The sequence below is a fragment of the Vicugna pacos genome, chromosome 7 (genome assembly GCF_048564905.1).
Source record: "Vicugna pacos chromosome 7, VicPac4, whole genome shotgun sequence".
Lineage (NCBI taxonomy): Eukaryota > Metazoa > Chordata > Mammalia > Artiodactyla > Camelidae > Vicugna > Vicugna pacos.
Window position 1 is genome coordinate 50,189,597 of NC_132993.1, and position 22,005 is coordinate 50,211,601.

The following is a 22,005-nucleotide window of genomic DNA, read 5'->3' on the forward strand; positions in this document are numbered from 1 at the left end:
GAGTAGGCATTTTCCCAAAGAAGACATATGGAGGGCCAACAGTCGCATAAAAAGACTCAACATCACTAATCATCATAGAAATGCAAATCAAAACTGCAATGAGGTAGTATCTCACACCTATCAGAATAGCTATTATCACGAAAAACATGTGTTGGCAAGGATGTGGAGAAAAGGGAACACTTGTGCACTAAGGGGGATGTAAATTGGTGCAGCCAGTATGGAAAACAGTGTGGAGGTTTCTCAAAAAACTAAAAATAGAACTATCATACAGTCCAGCAATTCCACTTCTGGGTGTTTTTATCCAAAGAATACAAAAACTCCAATTTGAAAAGGTATATCTATCCCTAGGTTCATTGCAGCATTATTTACAATAGCCAAGATATGAAAGCAACTAAAGGATCCATCATAAATGAATGGATAAGGAAGATGTGTTATACATATACAATGGAATATTGATTATCCAGAAAATAATGAAATCTTGTCATTTGTGACAACATGGATGGACCTAGAGGGCAGACAAATATCATATGATTTCACTTACATGTGGAATCTAAACAAAACACATGAACAAACAAAACAAAATGAAAAGTCTCATAGATACAGAGAATAATCTTGTAGTTGCCAAAGGGAAGTGGGGTGGGGAGATGAGCAAAATAGGTGAAGGGGATTAAGAGATATAAACTTCCAGCTATAAAATAAACAAGTCATGGTGATGTAATGTATAGAATAGGGAATATAGTCAATAATATTGTAATAACTCTATATGATGACAGAGGGTAGCTAGAGTTATCATGGTGATCATTTTGTAATGTTCGGAAATATCGAATCACTTTGTTGATAATCTGAAACTAATATGTTAAGTATAATTCTTGTAAAAAGAGACTTTGATTTTTTTTTTTTGCTCTGAAATAGAAACCTTTTAGTGTCTCTTAAAAACCCTTGAAAATAGAAATCAGCAACTATATTTTATGGAGTATTGCTCACTCATAGCAGTTACATATTTCAGTGCTTTGAGAAGTCATTTTAGACCTGTAATATATTTTTTAAATATGTGTCTTTTCCCCCACTGCGTTGTGCATTGCTCAGACTTGTTCATTTAATACTCTAGAACAAAGTGCTATTTTTCCTAACTCTTTGGCTTACTCTGGTAATAAAGGCATATTTTGTCATCTTTAAATATGAAATGTATCCATAACTTTGAAAATATGCCACTTTATAGCCTGACAAAGACTGAAGTAAAAAATAGGACACAAGAGACATAAATTAATGTGAAGAAAAAGCTTACTGGGGAAAATACTCTTTCCTGATTGCTTTTCTTATTTACAAGTTTAAAAAGATGAAGAAGCCTTCCCCAGAAAGGACTGGAGAATTTTAGAACTGACAGGCTATAGTCACAAAGCCTTATATTGAAATGCTGTTTTAACATATTTCATATGGAATTATAGAAAATCCCCTTTCCTCCTATTTCAATATGATTTAAACTCAATGGTAGCCAAAATATTTATCCTACAACAAATTTGTTTGGAGACTAATTCCTATATTTCATAATAATGGCTTTTCTACAATTTTATTATAAACCCAGGGTCTATGAAGACAAAATTTAACTCTGAGAATATTCTGTTTGGACTTTTGGGTTAAACATAGTGGATTGAACATATATTTGTCTCAGGTTCTCCTAAAACTCTATTAAAATGACAATAAAAACTTTTAAAGCATAAATCCATGGGAACAAAAAGAATGGAAAAGGAGATAATAACAGCACAATTTTTGAGGCTGGAAAACAAGATGCATGAATTACAACCAATTTAGAGGCCAATAGAAAATGAAAACCAGAGATAAGTCAACTCACAGCTCAAGAACTGGAAGTAACAGTTACCTCTATAAGTGGAACTGGCTGCTGGGTACAGTATTGCAGAGTGCAGAGTTAAACAATGGTAGCTCTGAAACTTTTCATTTGGAGTTGATGAACAGTGAACCACTGGATGAATGGGGAAACTGAAGAGACAGAGTTGTACCTTACATTGATAACTAGACTGCATGGTAGGCTGACTTCAAGTGCCGGTGCCCATATGGGACTGTCTAGTTGATGCTTAGGCTTTAGAATTGGATTAGTACTCCCTGGAATGGATGGAGGGAGACGATCCTAGAAATCTTGAAGGTTGAGATTGGGATTTCCCTAAAAGAGAAGGAAGAGGTACACTATGGATGTTTTTAAAAGGAGATGCTTATTGTAGAGTATGTGTGTGTTGAGGGGGAGGATATAGACAAGAATTTGAAAATAAAGAATAGTAAAGACATGCTGTGTGTCCATGAGGGTCCCCCAATAATGGCGTTAACATTTTTGTGCTTCTCTTCTTGGCACTATGGAGTCAGTCATATTTACTTGTAATAGCTTTCTGTTGCCTGCAATGCTTCAATAATTCTGATATATTATTGTAGCCCAGTATGGATGATATTGGGCAGAATGAAAACATAGGACAGTAAAGAGAATGGTCCCTCTCCACATAGGAACCCCTCTTGAGGAACACCCTCTGGGAAAGAACGGCATTGCAATTCAGGAAGTGGCCAGCAGCAAAGTGAATAATGACAGAGAAGAACGGGTGACAAGGAGAAGCAGATGAGGGCAGGCAGCTTAGGAACAGGTGTGAGAAAAATTCTCTCAACCTCAAATATTCTGGAAGGAGGTGACAATGAGGGAGCGTTGCAGTTGGCTTCCCTAGAAAGCACACACTGAGATGGAGATAAGTGTGCAGAAAGCTTCTGAAGCACAGCTCTCAGAACCAGTTCCCTTGTGGGCAAGGGAATGCAGCAGGATGAGGTAGAGGGTGAAGTTGGGCTGTGACACAGCCACAACACACCCTTGGCTGACCACAGTGAGCCCTGGAGCTGGAGTGACCCTTCCGAGATATCCTGGGTTGGGACAAGGACGCTGAGCAATTTTTATCCTTAGTTCAAAGGCATGAATTTGAGTAAGGAGGCTCTCTTTACAGAAGACAATTCTTCCCATCAGCTGAGGAAGTAAGTCCCTCTGTTCTGATGGCACAGTACAGTATCCACAGTGGTAAAGAAGTAGTAGAGAAGAATAGTATAAGGAAAAATGTTAAAATAGAACATATACTGGTTTATAGCCAATTATCCAATGATGCATATTTATATGGCAGAGGAAGAGAGTTTGAAAATAATTATATTAACATGAATAAGTAATAGGATGGTAAAGATTAGTAAAAAGATTGTGAAGATATGATCAAATTTTTCTTGGCATTTTATATTGTTCCTTATTCAAATTATGACCAAATAAAAATAATACATTTTAAGCCTACATTGTAGTTCTTATCCAAACTTGGAAACAAATGTGCATTGATTTGGAGAGTTATGTCTTCAACACCCAGTTTCTTTCTTTCTCTTTCTCTGTTTTCTGTGTGTTTCTCTCTCTCTGCCTCCCTCACACACATACGCGCGCGCGCGCGCGCACACACACACACACACACACACACACACACACACACACACTCACACACGATGAACTTAAGTTACAGCAGAAGGTTGCTAAACTGCTTTGTGGGGAAAATAGATTGGGTACATGTAGGTAGTGGTTTTGTTTTGTGGAGGGTGAAGAGTAAGCAAGCCTAAAACCAGAAATAAATTGTTTGGGTAGTCAGCAGGGTTCTGAGAAGCAGTGGAGGGGATGGAGGAAGAGAATGAAGATGTGACAGCTGGTAGCCTAAGAAAAACTGGGAGGGGTGGGTAGATCAAAGAAGGTTTTTACTACATTTTTTCTACGTAGTGTGCAGTGTCAACTTTCTTCTTTGTCAAATCACAAAATTTGCTGTAAAGTTTTCATTATTTGCCAATACATTGTGGAGTTTTGTTTTGTTTTGAACTACAACAAAGTGTAGTATTGTCTCCCAGTGGGGCCTTGAGGTTAGAAGGCTTACTAGTGCCCACTAGTGGCCAGCCTCATTTAGCAACACATGTTTTCACAGTGAAGATGACAATGGTAAAGTTGAAAGCCAAAAATAGAAAAAACATTTGTGTCCAACATTGTCATCAGACTAACTTCAAGTATGTCAGAGCCCCTGAAATTAACTTGCTTGCACCATCACCATCAGAAAAAAACAACAGCATTGGAGCTGGCAATTTGATCTCATGGGCAAATCCATTCTTGTCTCTTTTAATACCACCTATACGGGGATGATTTCCAAATTGTATAGCCTAGTTCAGATCTATTCTCTTATTGCAAGCTTGGCACCTGCCACTCAGCAAGTTCACCTAGCTGTCCAGAACCAGGCATCTGATCCTCTGTCTGCAAGCCAGCACCACTTAGGTTTTTTTACCCGCATCTCAGTTAGTAACTCCAAAACTTCCAACTACTCAAGCCAAAGCCTTGGATTCCTGTTTAATCATACTCTTTATCTCATAAAATCCATCAATTCATTAGTAAATCCTGGTACTTGTACCTTCAAAATACATTTAAAATCTGACCCCATCTCACCACCTACACCATTCCTTCAAGCTGTCATTTCCTCTCACCTGAGTCACAATTCAGCCTCTTAACTAGTGTCTCTGCTTGCCCTCTTGTCACACTATAGCTTAGTTTCAAGATAGAAGCCAACAGAAAAGCCAAGGTCTTAACAGTGGCCTGCAAGATCCCTAGATGATCTACTTCCCAGTGACTTCTTCTGGTTGTAGGTCTTATAGCTCTATACTCCTCTTGAACATGCCAAGCACATCACTGCTCAGACCCTTGCACTTGCTGTTTTCTTGCTGTACCAATGCTCTTCTCCCGAATATATGTGCAACACATCCGCTCTTGTGTGTTACTATTTATTGACAAGTCAGTTGCCTAAAATTGAACCCCTCCTCACACATCCATCATTCCTTATCCTCCTTTTCTTCTTATTTCTAGGGTACCTATCTCCATTTGATGTACTGTATTTTTTACTAATTTATTTGAGCTCTGTATGCCTTCCCCCACTTCCACTTGATGCAAACCCCACAAGGTGAGAGATTTTTGTCCTATTCAGTGTTGTGGCCCTAACCGTCTAGAATAGTACTTGGTACACACTAAGCATGTGATAAAATTAATTGAGGGAATTTAATAAGTAATTTTACAGTCTGAGTATTTGAGAATGTTAGTATCTTGACCTTTATTTTGAGGATTTTATCAAGTCTCGATACCATATTAATCTTGCAACTGATCCTTCTAATTGATCCTCTGGAAATAGGAGAGTTTCATTTGGCTATTTCACCTTCTAGTGTTTTTTATTCCAAGTTGCTCAGGTTTGCTGTTAAGGCAGGTTACCGCCTAAACATAATCTTACTATGAGTGTATGGAGGAGGCAATATGAGATGCTTGTGAGCCAAACCCCAAATCCCAACCCGTCTCTGGCAATTCACTCCTTGTGTAAACACCGAATTACATATAACATTTCTAACAGAATGGAATCATTTGAGGGATGTAGAATGGATAGCTTAGAGTGGATAGCTTGAGAGAAAAATACTGGAAGTTGTAATTTGCCTTTCATAAATTCACACAAGTGAGAAATTCATCTAAAAATGGAAATTCTAAAACAACCAGAAAAAATTACGACACAAATCTTTTTTTCTTTTTCTTCTTTTGTAAAAGTGGCTTCTATTTCCTGTGATTTTATCACTCAAAAGGCACCATCCACACTGGTAAAGGCACTCCTGGGGTACATCTGTCCTTTCATCCTGATCAATCAGCAACACTTGGTGAGTGCCCACTGTCAGTGTCATATACTGTGATGTGTTTAAAAAGAATTAGACAACACTTTCCTTACTCTCCTTCATTTTTCCATTTGGAATGAGGAGCATTGAAAAAACAACAGTACCTCTTGAATTCACAGTCCACTAAAGCTGAATTTGTAATTATTCTGATGAAGGCCAGGCTAATGTACTATCTGTAAAGAAACTCCTTTTTAAGTAAATGAATTTCTCACAAAATTTTATGAAAACTGTTTAAACTATATCCAAATACCTTTAAGCATTTAAAAATACACATTTACACATGACTCATTATTATGCTATTTAGAAATAATTTTGATCTATTTACTAAGAATCAATCAGCAAAGGACATCTAACCCAACTTCTCTCTCAGACCTAGTTAGGGTACCTTCCTTAAAGGAGTGAAGAAACTGTAACTATTTGTAAATATTTTCTCCAGACTTCATAAATTTAGCTAAGGATTTTTCAGATTAAATACGAACATTCCTTCTGTACTTATAATAAGTTTTCAAACGTCCTTATAACTAACTGAAGTTACAAAGAAATACACACAAATGCTATATAGGTGAGGAAAAAAGAAAGGAAGGAAGGATGGATGGATGGAAGAGAAAAGAAAGGAAGGGAGAAAGAAAGAAAAAAGAATGAGAGAGTGTCAGGTTTAAACTCAATGACCACATACATTAACATTATATCTGATGTAACTGAAACCAAGTATGTTATGACTACAGATTACTTAGCTGGACAATCAAAGCTTTCTATGAACTGGTCCTATCTTCTTAAATACACCCTCCAAATAAAGATACTTTATGCATTTACTGCTGGTCTGGAAGTTTTCCCAAAGATGAGGATCATGCAATTTACATATTTTGTATCATAGTTAGTATATAGATTTTGACATGGCACATAGTTAGGGCTTATTATCTGAGAAAAGCAGTGAACTAGGAGCCAGAAGTTTTAGTCCTAATCTTTCCATTTATCATTTTCAAATGGCAACAGAACATCAGTGGTTAAGAACTCTAGAGCCAGGTATCCTGGGTTCATTGCTGACTTCACCCCTTAGTAGCTCAGTAAGCATGTCACAACCTCTCTGTGCCTCAGTCTCCTCATCTGAAAAGTGAAGGCATAATAGTTGCATATCGGTCATAGATTGTTGCTGTCAAGATTGAATGAATTATTGCCTGTAAAGTGCATATAGTACAGTGCTTGGCACAAAGTAAGTGCCCTGGAAATGTTAGCACTAATCATTAATGCTATTGTTTTTACAACTGTAACTCATTTGTCATCTTTATGTTTAGTTTCTTCATGTACTTAGTGATGATAATTTTCCTGTCACACTCCTGCCTTTCAAGCCAAGCCAGCAATGTGGCCAAGGCTCATGGAGGCAGGATGGGCCCAGTCTGTTAAATGGAGGATGAATAATCAACACTGAGTAAGTAAATCAGGAGAAAAAAATCAGAATAATACAACTAAATATTCATTGCTTGACTAGGACAAGCCAATGTTTGATGATTCCCCGAATAAGACTAATATTCTGTAATCTTGAAAAGGTTTTAATATAGGCTCCTACCTAGCGATGCCTACATTCATCTTAAAGACTGTCCTTTCAGAGTGTTGGGATACAAGAAAATAATTATACCTTCATAAATAGAGCCATATCCTTAGACATGTATTCCCTGAAATAAAAACAGACTCATAGGCGCTTTAGCAGCCTTACACTTTCAGGTAAGAACTAAGTTCTTACCTTTATTCTAAGCAAGGAAAATGGTCCAGATGACTTTATCTTCTGCCAAAAGAATGTTAAAAGGGCTCTGAAGCCACTTACAAAGGAAGGAATTTGTGATATTTACTGATCAGCAGCTATTTCCTTTAGAACAGAAGTGGTTTATCAGTAGTTAAATTAGAACAGTATATCACTCTCTTTTGAAGTAAATCCTTACATTTAAAAAGCGTCTCTGCAATTTACAGTAAGCATTTACATATGTTATTTCAATCAAATAAGGGATAAATATTATCACAAAGAGTAAAGAAGATACTAATATTTTTTAAACTATGTCTTAGAGTACCTAAGGGACTAAGCCAAGGTGAAACAGCTAGTAAATAGGGGAACCAGATTCAGATTCTAAGTCAAAATATTCAGCATTCAGTAATTTTTTAGTCAAGCATACATTATGTGCTAAATACTATACTAAGTTCTAAGGCTCTAATTGCTATTTGCTCTTTAATGGTTTTGAGTCTTGAGGAGATAATAGAAAAGCAACAGAGTCATAGCAATACAAAGATAATGGGAGTTTCATTCATTCGTTCAACAGTTATTGAGTGTTTGCTCTATCAGTCAGGGTTATAGCTAGAAAAAAATGGCATATTCAAAGTTTTTAATTGAGAAGAGTTCAGTGAAGGCCTTTCTATAGAGTTATAGATATGGTTAAGGAACCACCAACAGATGGTGAAGCACCCAGAACTAAAAGCAGGGAGACGTCATTACCAAAAACCCTGGAAAGAGGCTTTCTTAGAAGAGCTGTGGCCAGAGAAAATCACAGCCACTACCAACCATACTAATTTAGTTAAGGTCCCAACAGCAAACATGTGGTACACGCAAACCAGGATAATTTAAGTGAGATTTAATAAAGGCATGATCTATAAAGGTAGAACAGTGCAGTTCCCCAAGTCTAGCAACAGTGGGACTATTACCATCATGAGGTATAAAGAATCAAGGTAAGGATGAAATCCAGGAGAAGAGTCCAGTCGAAAGGGCCACGTTGAGGAGCGTATCTTTTGATTGAAACTTCATCACCAGGATGATGCTCCAGGGAGGGGACCAGGGAAATAAACACACCAAACTCACTTGCCTCTGACTCCTGGTGGGATTCCCCTCGCTGAACCCAACTGGAGGGAAATGGGAATCCCATAAATGTAGCTCATACAGAGCAGCCTCGACAGGCATAGAAGAGGATGGAGAATGTGGACTGTGGATATGGATGGGCCAACAATTCTGAAGGGGGAAAGGCTGAAATCAGCTTCACAGGGCTGAAAGGAATGTGTTGGCAGGGTTACTTTCCCTCCAGAGATTCTAGGAGAGAATCTGTTCTATGCTTCTTGGCTGCCAACGTTTCTTGGATTGGGTCACATCAGTTCAATCTGTATCTTCCTGGTCACAGTGCCTCCACTTCTGTGCATGTAACCCCCTCTGCCTCCATCTATAAGGACACTTGTGATAGCATTTAGGGCCACCTGAATAATCTGAGATAATCTTCTCATAATAAATTCCTTAACTTAATCACTTACTCAAAGATGTTTCTTCAAAATAAGGTAACACTTGTGGGAATTCAAGCTTTTATTTTCCACTGTGAGAGAACAATGTATATTACCTAAACAACATAAGCATACTCTTTTTAGTGTCATGCAGATAAATACCAAAATAAGCAGCTAAAAAGAGTGAAAGTGTCTATCTCTGTAAAGAGGGAAATAGATAGTGGGGAAGCCATTCTCAACCAGGTTTCCACTAAATTAGAGATTTAAGCCTTAATGCCTTAAAGTGTCCATTTTATTTTATGAATTAACCTCTCTCCTATGCATTGTGAAGGGTACTGTCGCTCTCCTATCCACGGGAGATTTGAAAAGATAGTTACTCAAATCATATGCTGTAGAGCTTAGTTCTCTTATGTAATCCTGATTGAGAAAGGCATGTCTTGTTGGACAGGAAAGTAAAAGTAAATTTTTTAAAAAATTAAATAAAAGGAGAAGGTGGGGAAACAGCATCTTTCAAAGGCTTTTGGAAGTTTGGCTGTTCAGGGTAGATGAGAAAGATGGAAGCACTAAATTCCTTGAGGAGGTGGGAGAGTTTAGTTTTAGATAGGAGAAGAGGCACCTCCTCCTTCACAGCTGATGCAGAAAGAAGGCAATGGGATAGATACTTGTAAATTTTAGGTGCATAGCAGGAAGTTGAAGAAACTTACACATGATAACTCTTATTTTCTCTGTGCAAGATAAGAAATTTCACATAATTCTCCTGAATTCCCCACTCTATTATGGCTGTCACCTATAAAATGAAGCCATTAGAATACAGCCTCAAAAGATGACTTTTCCTTTTTTTAAATGAGTAATCCAACTTCAACTTGGTATTTAAGTTAATAATCATTTTCTGAGTGTTCTATTCAATTTACATCTCTCCTAGAAGGGAGAATGTTAGTGGTAAGGAAAGCTGTCAAGTCTCTGATTACTGCCTACAAATGTTATCACTTGCTACTGTTCAACAATGTTCTGATGAAAATATTACTACTAATGGAACAGCATGCATATGTTCTTAGGACAAAAATAGGATTGCTACATTCTGTTTGCTTACAAGTGAAGTAAATTAACATTGAACTGAGGTGAAAATTCTTTGAGCAAAGTTCTCATGAAATTTTACCTCTGAATGCACACATAGATATTGCAGGAGACTTTGGGCTCTTAATAATATCTCAGTAGATATTATTACAGAATGAAAGTAGTTGATAGCATTCCTGTAGACCAAATTCATATTCTAGGGTATGCTACATTGTGTTTAGTGTCGTAAACTTTCCCAAAGGACCTGACAAAGGACAAAAGATAGGGCCAGAAACCACCATCAAATCAATCCACAAGCAGAATTCACACACATGAGCTATCTATCCAGTTGTCTTTCTTGAATTCAAACTATGAAATTCTTATAAAAGCATTTTAAGAGTGTTTCCAATATCTTCAATCATGATGACAGAACTACAATTTTAAATGTAAAAGATTTTGAGGATACAATGAGTTTAAAAAGTAATGGGTAGGTAGATGCAAGAATTTTACATGAAATAAGGGTAGCGAAGAAATTTTAAAATTAAAACTATGGAAAATATGTAATATTTATCAAGAATCTTAAGCTTGTCACCTACTTGAATCAATAATTTCAACAGTGGGGATCTATTAAGGAAATAGTTTTATATGGACACTGTGGGTAAAGATGCTCATCACAGCATTATTTTTAATTTAAAATTACTCTTAATTTTAAAAATTAAGAAAACAAACTAAGTCTCCATCAATGGAAGAGTGGGAGTCATCAGTGAGGAGAGGTTAAGTACATTATACACATCTTTTCAATGGAATTTTATAAAATCATTGAAGTTTTTCTTATGGTGTAATAGCATGCAGCTATTTAATAAACATATAGATGATAGTAAAATATTAAAGATGTATTAAATGACAAACGTAGGTTGCCAGACTGTATACAAAGTATGATGCCAAGGTTGTACATTTGTGTACATACGTTTTACCTGTATGTATGCATACAAGTTTGTGTTTAAATGCATGGGCAAAATCTGGAAGGATATACACCAAATTTCTCTGCATTTGTTTCTGTGTGGTGGGATTACTGTTGCTATATACACTTATGCATTATTTGAAATTTCTGTAACTGGCATGAATTATTCATATAATGAGAATAGGAAACAAAGAAATATCCATTTTTGCCTTAAAATTATTTTGCTAGGTATTTTAAAGGACTAAAGTGAAAGCTTATTTATAATATTAAATGCAAAAGCAGGATATGAAATTGTATGTCAAGTCTCAAATACGTTTTTAAAAATGCAGGAAATATGTCAAAATAAGTACTGAGATTTTAAGTAACTTTTTTCCTACTCATTTATACTTTTTAATAATTTTCAAAATTTCAGCGATGAACATTTTTTTAATTTAAAAATAAGAAATAGACAAACATAAAGCTTTACGTATTTATGTGGGATTCCATGTGAAAACACTAGGAACTAGTTCACCATTGAAAAATTCCCTCTGGAATGTTCTTTGATATGTGTGATGTTTGTGACAGGCATTTCCTGCCAAGTGTTCATTCATTACTTTTGAAAAATTATCTTGAAATTTTTGTAGACTAGAGCTCCCAAATTTCTGGCTCCTGGAGCTACAGTATGGCTAATCCAATCAAGCATAAACAAATCAGTGGCTAAAGTAAGTTTTTAATGCAAGACAAACTAGTAACATAATGTGCCTTTGAGTCATTGTCAAATGAATAGATTCAAAATATAAATGAGTGCTTTAAATTCAGAGGTTAAAGAAGAGAGTGCTATTATGGCTTAAGAAAATTTAATAAACTGGGAGGTGAGAGTGTTGGGATGGCAAACAGGTGCAGAACTTAATTTGGGTTTTAAAGGACGGGCAACATTTGACTGAAATAAAGGGAAGAATTTCATATACAGTAGTCATCATTTACATATAACCCAGCTGAAAATTAACAACTTATTACCCAGATGTACAAAGGAAATAGTTTCTTTGTGTTTTATAATGCTCGTAAATGTTTATCTTGAGCCCAATACAGCAAGGAGTTGGTAGGGAGAGTGAGTACTGCAGTTAAGGCATTGCAAACTTACCAAAAGTCAGTTTCTCAGTCTCTTAAACTCTTATTAATTACTCTGTATTTTTAAGATTAATGCTCGACCTTTCCAGATTTCTTTCTGGAGTAAATAGAGGAGTAAGTTATCCTGTGTAAAAGGAATAATTGGTGTAACCTTACACCTAAAGCAATTTAAGAAAGAAACCAAACAAAACACAAAGTTAGTAGAAGGAAAGATATAAGAAAGATAAGAGCAGAAATAAATGAAATGGAGACTAAAAATCAATAGAAAAGATCAATGAAACTAAAAGCTGATCCTTTGAAAAGATAAAATTGATAAACCTTTAACCAGCCTCATCAAGAAAAAAAGGGAGAGGGCCCAAATTAATAAAATCAGAAACAAAAAAGAAGTTACAACTGACACCACAGAAATACAAGTGATCATAAGAGGCTGCTATGAGCAACTATACGTCAAAAAGAGGGCAACCTAGAAGAAATAGACAATTTATTATAAAGATACAATTTGCGAAGACTGAACCAGGAAGAAATAGAAAATATGAATAGACCAATTACCAGTACTGAAATCAAATCAGTAATTTAAAAACTCCCAACAAACAAAAGTTCAGGACCAGATGGCTTCACAGGCAAATCCCACCAAACATTTATGGAGTTAACACCTATCCTTCTGAAACTATTCCAGAAAATTGGAGAGGAAGGAACACTTCCGAACGCATTCTGTGAGACCACATCACCCTGATACCAAAAACAGACAAAGATATCACACACACAAAAAAAGAAAACTACAGGCCAATGTCACTTATGAATATAGATGCAAAAATTCTCAACAAAATACTAGCAAAATGACTCCAATAGTTCATTAAAATGATCATACACCATGATCAAGTGGGACTTACTCCCAGGGATGCAAGGATTTTTCAATATCCATAAATAAATCAATGTGCTACATCACATTAACGAACTGAAGAATAAAAACCATATGATTGTCACAATAGGTGCAGAAAAAGCTTTTGGTAAAATTTAACATCCATTTATGATTAAAAGTCTCCAGAAAGTGGGCATAGAAGGAACATATCTCAACATAATAAAGGCTATATGTGACAAACCCACAGCTAACATCACACTCAATGTTGGAAAGCTGAAAGCATTTCCTCTAAGATCAGGAACAAGACAAGGATGCCCACTCTCACCACTTTTATTCAGCATAGCTTTGGAAGTCCTAGCCACAGTAATCAGAGAAGAAAAAGAAATAAAGGAAATCCAAATTGGAAAAGAAGTAAAACTGTCACTGTTTGCAGATGACATCATTCTATACATAGAAAATCCTAAAGACACTACCACAGAACTACTAGAGCTCATCAATGAATTCAGTAAAGTTGCAGTATACAAAAATCAATATACAGAAATCTGCTGCATTTCTATACACTAACAGTGAAGTATCTGAAAAAGAAATTAAGGAAACAATCCCATTTACCATCACATCAAAAAGAATAAAGTACCTAGGAATAAACCTATTTAAGGAGGCAAAGAACCTGTCATCTAAAGACTATAAGACTCTGATGAAAGAAACTGAAAATCACATGAATGGATGGAAAGATGTACTGTGTTCCTGGATTGGAAGAATCAATATTGTTAATCAGTGTTTTGTATATATAACTGAATCACTTTGCTGTACATCTGAAACTGACATTGTAAATCAACTACACTTCAAAAAAAAAGAATTAAAAAAAAGAATAGTTGGTGTAATCATGAGTTTGTGAACATTCCCAATCATATTTCCAACTCCATAAACCCACCAAGGTAAAATGGAGACATGCCTTATCCTTTAAATAATGGATGGGTTGAATTTAGCCATGCTATCTTTACCAAGAACAGATGTTAGCTGGGGGATAGTATAGTCTAAGTCTCAGTCTAAAGACTGTGAATAGAAATGTTTTCTCAATTAGCAAGATGCCTCCCCCTTCCCATATTGTGAAATGTCACATTTGGTTTCTTCCATCTGAGAGACCCTATGGAGAAATAATCTCTTCTAAAGAGTTACAAAGCACTTTAAATGCTGTTACCATGTTTCTCTAAGAATGAGCCCAGATTCTAGAAATTTCTTTAGGCTTAGTAGTTGGGAAGTATGAGGAACCAGGGATGCCAATAATTTTTTTAAGCATCCTATTCCCATTCAGCTTTCCAGCTGTGCTGCCCTCCTGTATTGCCAACTAAAGGAACTAACTGCCCACCACTCACTTGGTGGCTCTCCGTTGTGTGTCTTCTCACTTAGGAGACGTTTCCCTAGGGCTCTGCCACAAATCCTGAGGAAAGCAGGAGCTGGGGAGAGAAGATCTAAGCTGAAGGATTAGCTGTATGTTACACTTTGTGATTCATTCAAAGTTGCCTTTCCTCTGTGACCCTTATCCACTGTCTCTGAGCCACATCTAGGAGCCTCAGCTCCTCTGCCATCATTCATTCTCCATCAAGCATGCTGTCAGGGAAGTTTAGCATAGCTTTTATTACCAGCCTGGGGAGGCCGGCCATCAGCTCCAATGATTCTGGTTACTGGCTTTCCCATGAAGGACTGGATGTGTTCGATTTCTCCATAGCCCAGCTTAGGCCTCTCTGAGTCACCCACCACTAAAAAAATGTGTCTCCAGCACTCACCACCTGCCAGACCCTGAGCTTTAGCTCAAGTTGGAATAAAAAGATGGAAAAAGCATGTCTCTATACTAAAATACATCAGAGGCTAAGGAGAAATTAAAGGCAGACACGGAAAAAAAAATCCATCTTAAGACTGGACTGTAGAGAGTCTGGGAAGGGGGTGGGTGGGGGAGGTGTCTGGAAGGTAAACTGGGGCTAGATTGTAGAGGTCCTTTAATTCTGAGTGAAAATGATGAAATGCGACAAATCTTATTTCTTAAGCAGTGGTATTTCTGTGATTTATGTCAACAGTTTATTTTTGAATCTTAAAAAAAGTTATTTTGGTCACTTTAAATATACCACAAGCACATTTTTAAACTCTTAGATTTTGTTAACACCTGCAGCTTTGTCATTGTACAAAATAAGTCACATTAAATGCTAAGTGGAAAAGCTTAAATTAAGTCTTTCAAGAATAGCCTCATCTGGAAACCAGTGCTTATGGTGAGGTTTTGGAGCACTGCTGCTCTAATACCATGCTAATCATTCTTAAATTTGAGTCTGTGATAGAACTTTAAGGAGATGTGAAGAAAGGAAGCAAATTTACTTGTTGGTCATTCATCAAAATAATTAGTGAGTGTCTATTAACACATGATGTTATACTAGGTGCTTTTTAGGAGGCAGTTAAAAACATGGTTCTCCCCTTTTCATATTTATAACCCTAAAATAAATTTAATTCTAAAAAGATTGAATTCCTTAAATCAAAATTCGAATTGATTTTTAACCTATCATCATAAATCTGGTACATGATCTTCACTTTTTCAAGAATCCCCCAGTAATGCCATATACATTTTTGTTATTGAGTGCCTACTCTATTATTTATTGAGTGATCATCAATTATGTTCTTGACCTTTACATATATTTAATTTAATCTTCACATCTTATGAGATAGATAGACTTTACTATCCTCATTTCAAAACAAGTAACCTGGATCTCAGCAAGATTAAGTAACAAGGCTTAGTTACACAGCTTATAAGGACCCAACCTGTTTTGCCTGATTGCAAAACCTGTGCTTTTTCTCCATCACAGGTTATGTGAGCATTAAGTTAAGAAAATACAAAGTATAGAGTTACAGTGAGGATATAAACCAGGCATGGAGGGGTCATAAATGTTAGCATGTCTGGTTCTACCTAATGTAGTCAGCAAAGAAATCTCACGAAGAGGCAGAGACCTAGGTCCAGATTTAAAGGATAAGTACCTTACTAGCTAGGGGGATCAGCATGCTCAAGGACAAATGAGTGAAAAAGCATTCTGGTTTCAGAGACCTTCCCTTGATAGGTAATTTGATAATGTTAGAATACAAGAGCAAGCATGGAGGAATTATACGAAGTGAATTAGGCAGGGAAGAAATCACAAAAAGCTTCCTAGAGTTTTGCTAGATGGAAAAGGTCTTGTTTCATTTAAGGGAATTAGATAATTACAACTGAGGTTCCTTTGTTCAAGTTGCCAGAGAAAAATATGGCACCTAGCAAAGATGATCTGTTCATTCATCAACCATATGTTGAGCTTGTAATACATGAGAAAATGTACTAGGCACTGGGGGTATAAAGATGGTAAGGTACTTTCCTACTTTGGCTACTCTACTGTAATTCATATTGAGGTTGACTCCCCATTATCCATCCCAGCACTCCTCCTTGGTGTAATAGCAAGGTAACTTTGTAGATTGGCTCCAGTCACTAGGCTGTAATGATTTTCCAAGTCAAAGGTAGTAATTCCATTGCCCTTAAAAGTGATCGGTTTAAGAAACCAGATTTAAGCCAATCCAAATTTTTAAATGTTCTTGAGATTATTCTTGTCCATAGGTGAATTCATAATCCAATTTTTAAAAGACTGATAGATATTCCACTTTATTCTATAAAGGATTTGTGGTAACCTGTGGATATGCATGCAAAATAGCAAGATAAAGATTAAATTGATACATAATTGAGAATAGGGGAATAAAAGAATAGTGAACAGCTTCTAGAAGAAACAGCTTTGATCCTTAACGTTCCTAGGAGAAAAAGCAAAAAAGAAAACATTAATAGTTATAACCATCTATAATTCCATGAAAAAAATAGCAACAGCAATAATAATAACTAATACTTGTTAAGTACTTAGGTTCCAAGCTCTGTTATATTAAAGTAATATATTCATTTAATCTACAGAACAGCTCTATAAGGTGGGTAAAATTTTTATCACCACCTTTGAAATGAGAGAAAGTGAGGACCATAAAGGTTAAATATATTATCAAAATCTTAAATCTGATAAGTGACAGAGCTAAGAAAAAGGATAAAAACAAATGAGTAACTCGGGGGAAGCACAGTATTTTTGATACATTGTCTGAGAGAAATCTCTCTCATGGAGTCCTTATAAAGCATTGTAATAGTTAACTTGGTTGTGAAATAACACAGAGAATTCCATGGCAGATAAATAAGATTCTGTAAAAGTGATTAGGGAAAAGTCTTTGAAGATTAAGATTTAGAAGTAAAATCTGGATGCTCTGAAAGATCTTTGTATTTCCGCTCAGTGGTTATGATCCTTTTCTCTGCCAGATGAGTAGAGTTTCAAGTTTCAAAAATACAGGCTTAAGCTGATTGTGAAATGAATCTTTCATTGGGGACTGGAAAATCTACTCGCCTAGCAACTATCTTTCAAAATGTATGTATATACATATATATATAATTCTAATTTGCTATTTGAAGTTTCCAGTAGAATTACTATTTTGAGCAATAGTAATTTCTGTAGTCTTTCTTACAATAAAGCAAAAGGGAACAACACCTTAAAAGCCTCAAATATTTTCACAACACAATCATCTTACATGTATTTCCTTTATCATTAATGTTTTGGATTGTTTTCCACTTGGACAATGATTCTGATGTTAAAATCATGAATACATCTCTGGTGATCTATTAACAGGTATGGGGCCCAGACAGACATGGCCTGTTTGGGTAGTATCCCCCCTGCAGGATTCTCCTCACACCTCAGTCACTCAGTTCCCCCCAGGCTTGCCTTTTCTCCTTTTCATGAAAAGCCATTATCAAGAAAGGATCTGAACAACTTGCTCCCAGTAAGGTTAAGCACAGGTGAGGCTTCATACTGTCTACTTACGTTTTAACCAAGCAAAGAACCTGAAGAATCCAGTCACTGTAGATGCTGTCTGAAGCTGACCAGGTCTAGCCTTTTGAAGAAGTCTTAAAAGTTGAGAGAGGGCAATAAGGAAACTCCCTTATTTTTGCTAAGGAACTTCAAACTTACAAAAGAGATAAAGTCAAATTTGCTTTTCAAGACCAGTGCAACTCAATGTCTTATCTGCAGATCAGTACAGCTCTATGCACTCTTTGCTTTTGGTTTCTGACAAGTATAGGCATTGAGAATAAAATGTGAGAGAACTAATATTAGAGCAGCTTGGCAGAAAAATTTTATGTCTGTGGCAACAAATAATTTTAAAAATTGGATTTGTATTTTTATTTCTTAAAAAAATCCTTTTGCTAGTAATTCAAATTTGTATTGTACTTTACAAAAGGAGTGGTCTGCAATAGATTGGATGCTAAAAAAAGAACCGTCCCTTCATCACAGTTAATTTGAGAATCACTATACTATTACATAAATAACTTTGTATTAAATGGCATATTCTGTCATATTTTGTTCTAATACAAACAAATGGTACTTGGTGTCAGAAGCTTAAAAATATTTTATGGGAGAAGTCTTCTATCCTTTAATTCAATTTTATGTGTATAAATTAGGGAAAGATTTCCACTATTTATGTAATCAAATGTATATCCAGAAATCAATATTTGAGAAACACTATAAAATACTAAATGATAGAAGATAAAGCAATTTTCCAGGAGCTACTGGAGAGTAACCACGGAAGAGATCTCTAGGTATAATGGCTGTTACATTTTGGCAAATGGCTGATAATGGAGGAAAGATTAATAGATTCATAAAAACGTTAGAAATCATAGAATCCTATTTCTTATTTTTGACAGATGAGCTCAGAATAAGGAAGAGATTGTTGGAATTAAAAAGTTGAACTGGTGGGTGAGAACTGCAGTTCCCATTATATACACAGTTTATGTAGATAAATATAACCTTGTGGCTATTTTATACTATCCAGACTCACATAATATCAGAGCAAGAAGAAGCCATCACTATCATGTAACACAGCTTCAAAATCTACACATAGACAACCAAAGACTTAAGATGTTAAATTAACATGCCTGATATTGCCAAGTACTTAACGAAGGAAGACAGGAAAGAATAGAACCCAAGTATTCTGACTCTCATTTCAGGAATTTTATGTGGCACCATGTTGGGAGAGGCTTTTAAGTGAGCTACCATGTTGATTCCTTAGGAAAAGTCTTCTACTTGGTACTTAAAGTAGTATATTTCACAAGAAAGAAGCTTTGCTTTTCTTATGTAAATCAATGAGAAAATAAGATTTACTCAACAAATTAAATGATTAACCATAATGAAAAATTTTGCCAAGTAGAGATAAGGTCTCTGGGTGAATAATACAATTTGTGAAAATTAGAGAGTTTCAGGGTTAGAATAAACCTTAACTAATCTATGTACACTCACCGGAACAATCAAGCATACCCCCAAGAAGAACAGCAATGAATCCAAACCCCAAATTTCTATGTTTTGGGGCTTTGTAAACTGCGTTGACTTATAAAAAACAGACATTATTTCCTTAGTGCTTCTATAATCCAAGCATTAAGCTACTGTTTATTTAAAAGCCTCATAACAAAACTGTGAAGAAAGTATTATTATTAACCCCATTTTACTGATAGCATCATTGAAGAGAAGTCAAAGTTGTACATGTTAACATTGCTTGTATGAGATTGGATTTCAATATGCTTAAATATCCTTCATTCTTATCTATCATACCATATTGTTGTCTAGCAAGTCAGTCAAGGTGACGTCACAGGCAGCCATAAGGGCACTGGAGTCAGGCTGCCTGGGGTCAAATTCAGTCTTTACTACATACTAACTGTGTGACTCTGGGTAAGTTACTTAACCTTCCTGTGCTTACCATTTTCTTTCCTATAATGGCAGTGGGGCTATGGTGGGGCTATGGTGAGGAATTCTTAAGTATTTGGCTTGTACTAAGTACTCAGTAAATGCTAGCTACTATTACCAAGGGTCAAGGAATCAACTCAAGCAGAAGCAGTCCTCTTGGTTGTCCTGGGCACAGCAAAATCAGTTTATTAACTTTACCCTCCCTAATCTCCTTGTCTGTAGGCTCTCCATCTGGTGGGAGGAAGACAATCCAGCTTCTCTAGTGTTTCTCAAAGAAGTCATATATTTCTCCTGTTAAGGTAAACATCTCCCCATGCCAGAACTTCCTTGGAGGTATCAGCCTCTCCTTCTCCCAGGGGTTTTCAGTATAACTTTATAAATGAAAAAGGGAAATATTTGAAGATGGTAACAAAACTGTAAAATTGTAAACCAAATCAAAGTCACTGTAAGAAACTCTGAATACCATACTTCTAATTAAGAAATGTGTTGTTTAAAGCAGTGGTTCTCAAAAGTTGATGAACATTAACCCAGAAAGCTCTGAGGGTTTGGGTTAAAGTTGGGATGACCTGGAACAAATTACATCAGGATCTCTGGGGTTGGAACTGAGGCATCAAGTTTTGGGTGTTTTTTAAATCTCCCTAGAAGATTCTAATGTACAGCCAAGGTTGAGAATCTCTGATTTAATACTACCAAGTTAAAAAAAATGTCCAAAAATGTCTGGAAATCTGTATTTTCAGAAAACAACCCAGGTAATACTGATGATTGGCCATATTGGGAGTCACTGGTTTAGAACATGTAACACCTCAATAAAATAGCTTAGGGCCTATATTTACAGTTTTGAAGTATAAGGAAACATTGCCAATAGAGCTTTCAGACAAAAAATAGTTGGAAATAGTTTGGATTCCAGATCATGAACCTGGAAATAATTTCTTAAGATCTCGCTATTTACTCACCTCTAAACAATATACAGGAATTGAAGGTTTAAGGTGAAGTTTGTGTTTTTGCTACCATTATACTTAAACCATAACCCTTAACACTGAACCAATGTAATTTGTTTTTCACCTACCAGGAATTATTTCCATAGGCAAATTGTATGAAACTCAGCCTTTATAATACAGAAGCGACAGCACAAAGAATCACAGCTATGTAGCAACCAAGCAAAAACAGTGCTGATTTATGAAACTTCACAGACTTAGAAATAGAAACAAAGCACTAAATATTCATGAAACCTCATACAGTGCTTGCACATAAGCTACATCTCAGTGATTTGTAACTTAGTTATAGGCAAAAAATAATAACCTGAGCACATCCAAACATATGGAGCCTTTCAAGTGTTAGGTTTCACTAATTTTTGGTCTTATTTTGAGTCATAAATAAATTATGAACATGCTGTAAATGGTTGGCCATAATGTAAACCTCCCAAAGAAAAGTAAACAAAGATTTCATCAGCAAAGCAAGAGAGTAACTATGAAAAGAAGGATTAATGAAAATCTTCTTGGATTTTAATGTTTTAGAAAGTGGTAAAAGCTCTTTAAAGACACAGACACAAGTGAAAGAAGCAAGTAAAATTCTGTTATTCAACAAAGCGACATCATAAACCCACCATGCAAAGAGTTAAAGAAAACAATCTGTGCCATGTACTGTTCAGATTAGTCATAAATTCAAGATACAATCTGATAGCTAATACAATAATCGAGGGAATCTTAAATTTCAATGAGTTACCTTGCCAGTTTTGGTTCCAGTTTCATAATATAATTATCCCAATTTTATTTAACAATACAAATGACAGATGCAGACTTCAAACACAAATGCTATGCCTATAATCCACTTTGAAAGTGGAAAGATTAAAAACATGCCACTGGTAAAATCAAATAATTCAACCCAAAGTCTGATTTTTCATTTCAGACACAATTCTATTTAAAAGAAATATAATTCGATTAATTGCTAAAAATTCATGCTTCTTATACTTTTTGCATCCATTTTTTTTCCTTCAATATGTGATAAACCATAATTAGCCCCAAGTAGCTCTGAAACACAGGGCAGTTCTGTAACAACTGTTAAAAAAAACTTGCTTGAATGGAAAAAAAATTACAATCAAGGTATACTCTTTTGTATGTGTTTGTGAAGGAAGAGTGTTTGTTTTTAAATGACCTTAGTTCACCTGTGAAACAAATAAGTGCTCAGAGATAATGTATCACCTCCACTGAAATGCTTTC

General features: G+C 35.8%; 1 long non-coding RNA gene across 1 annotated transcript in view; it reads left to right on the forward strand.

The window, feature by feature from the left end:
• LOC107034310 (uncharacterized) overlaps window positions 1-22,005 on the forward strand; it is a 44,105-nt gene that overhangs the window by 16,005 nt on the left and 6,095 nt on the right. Inside the window, exon 3 of the long non-coding RNA XR_001459842.3 lies at window positions 20,012-20,088. This is a non-coding gene — a long non-coding RNA (uncharacterized lncRNA). The remainder of the gene's footprint in view (window positions 1-20,011; window positions 20,089-22,005) is intronic.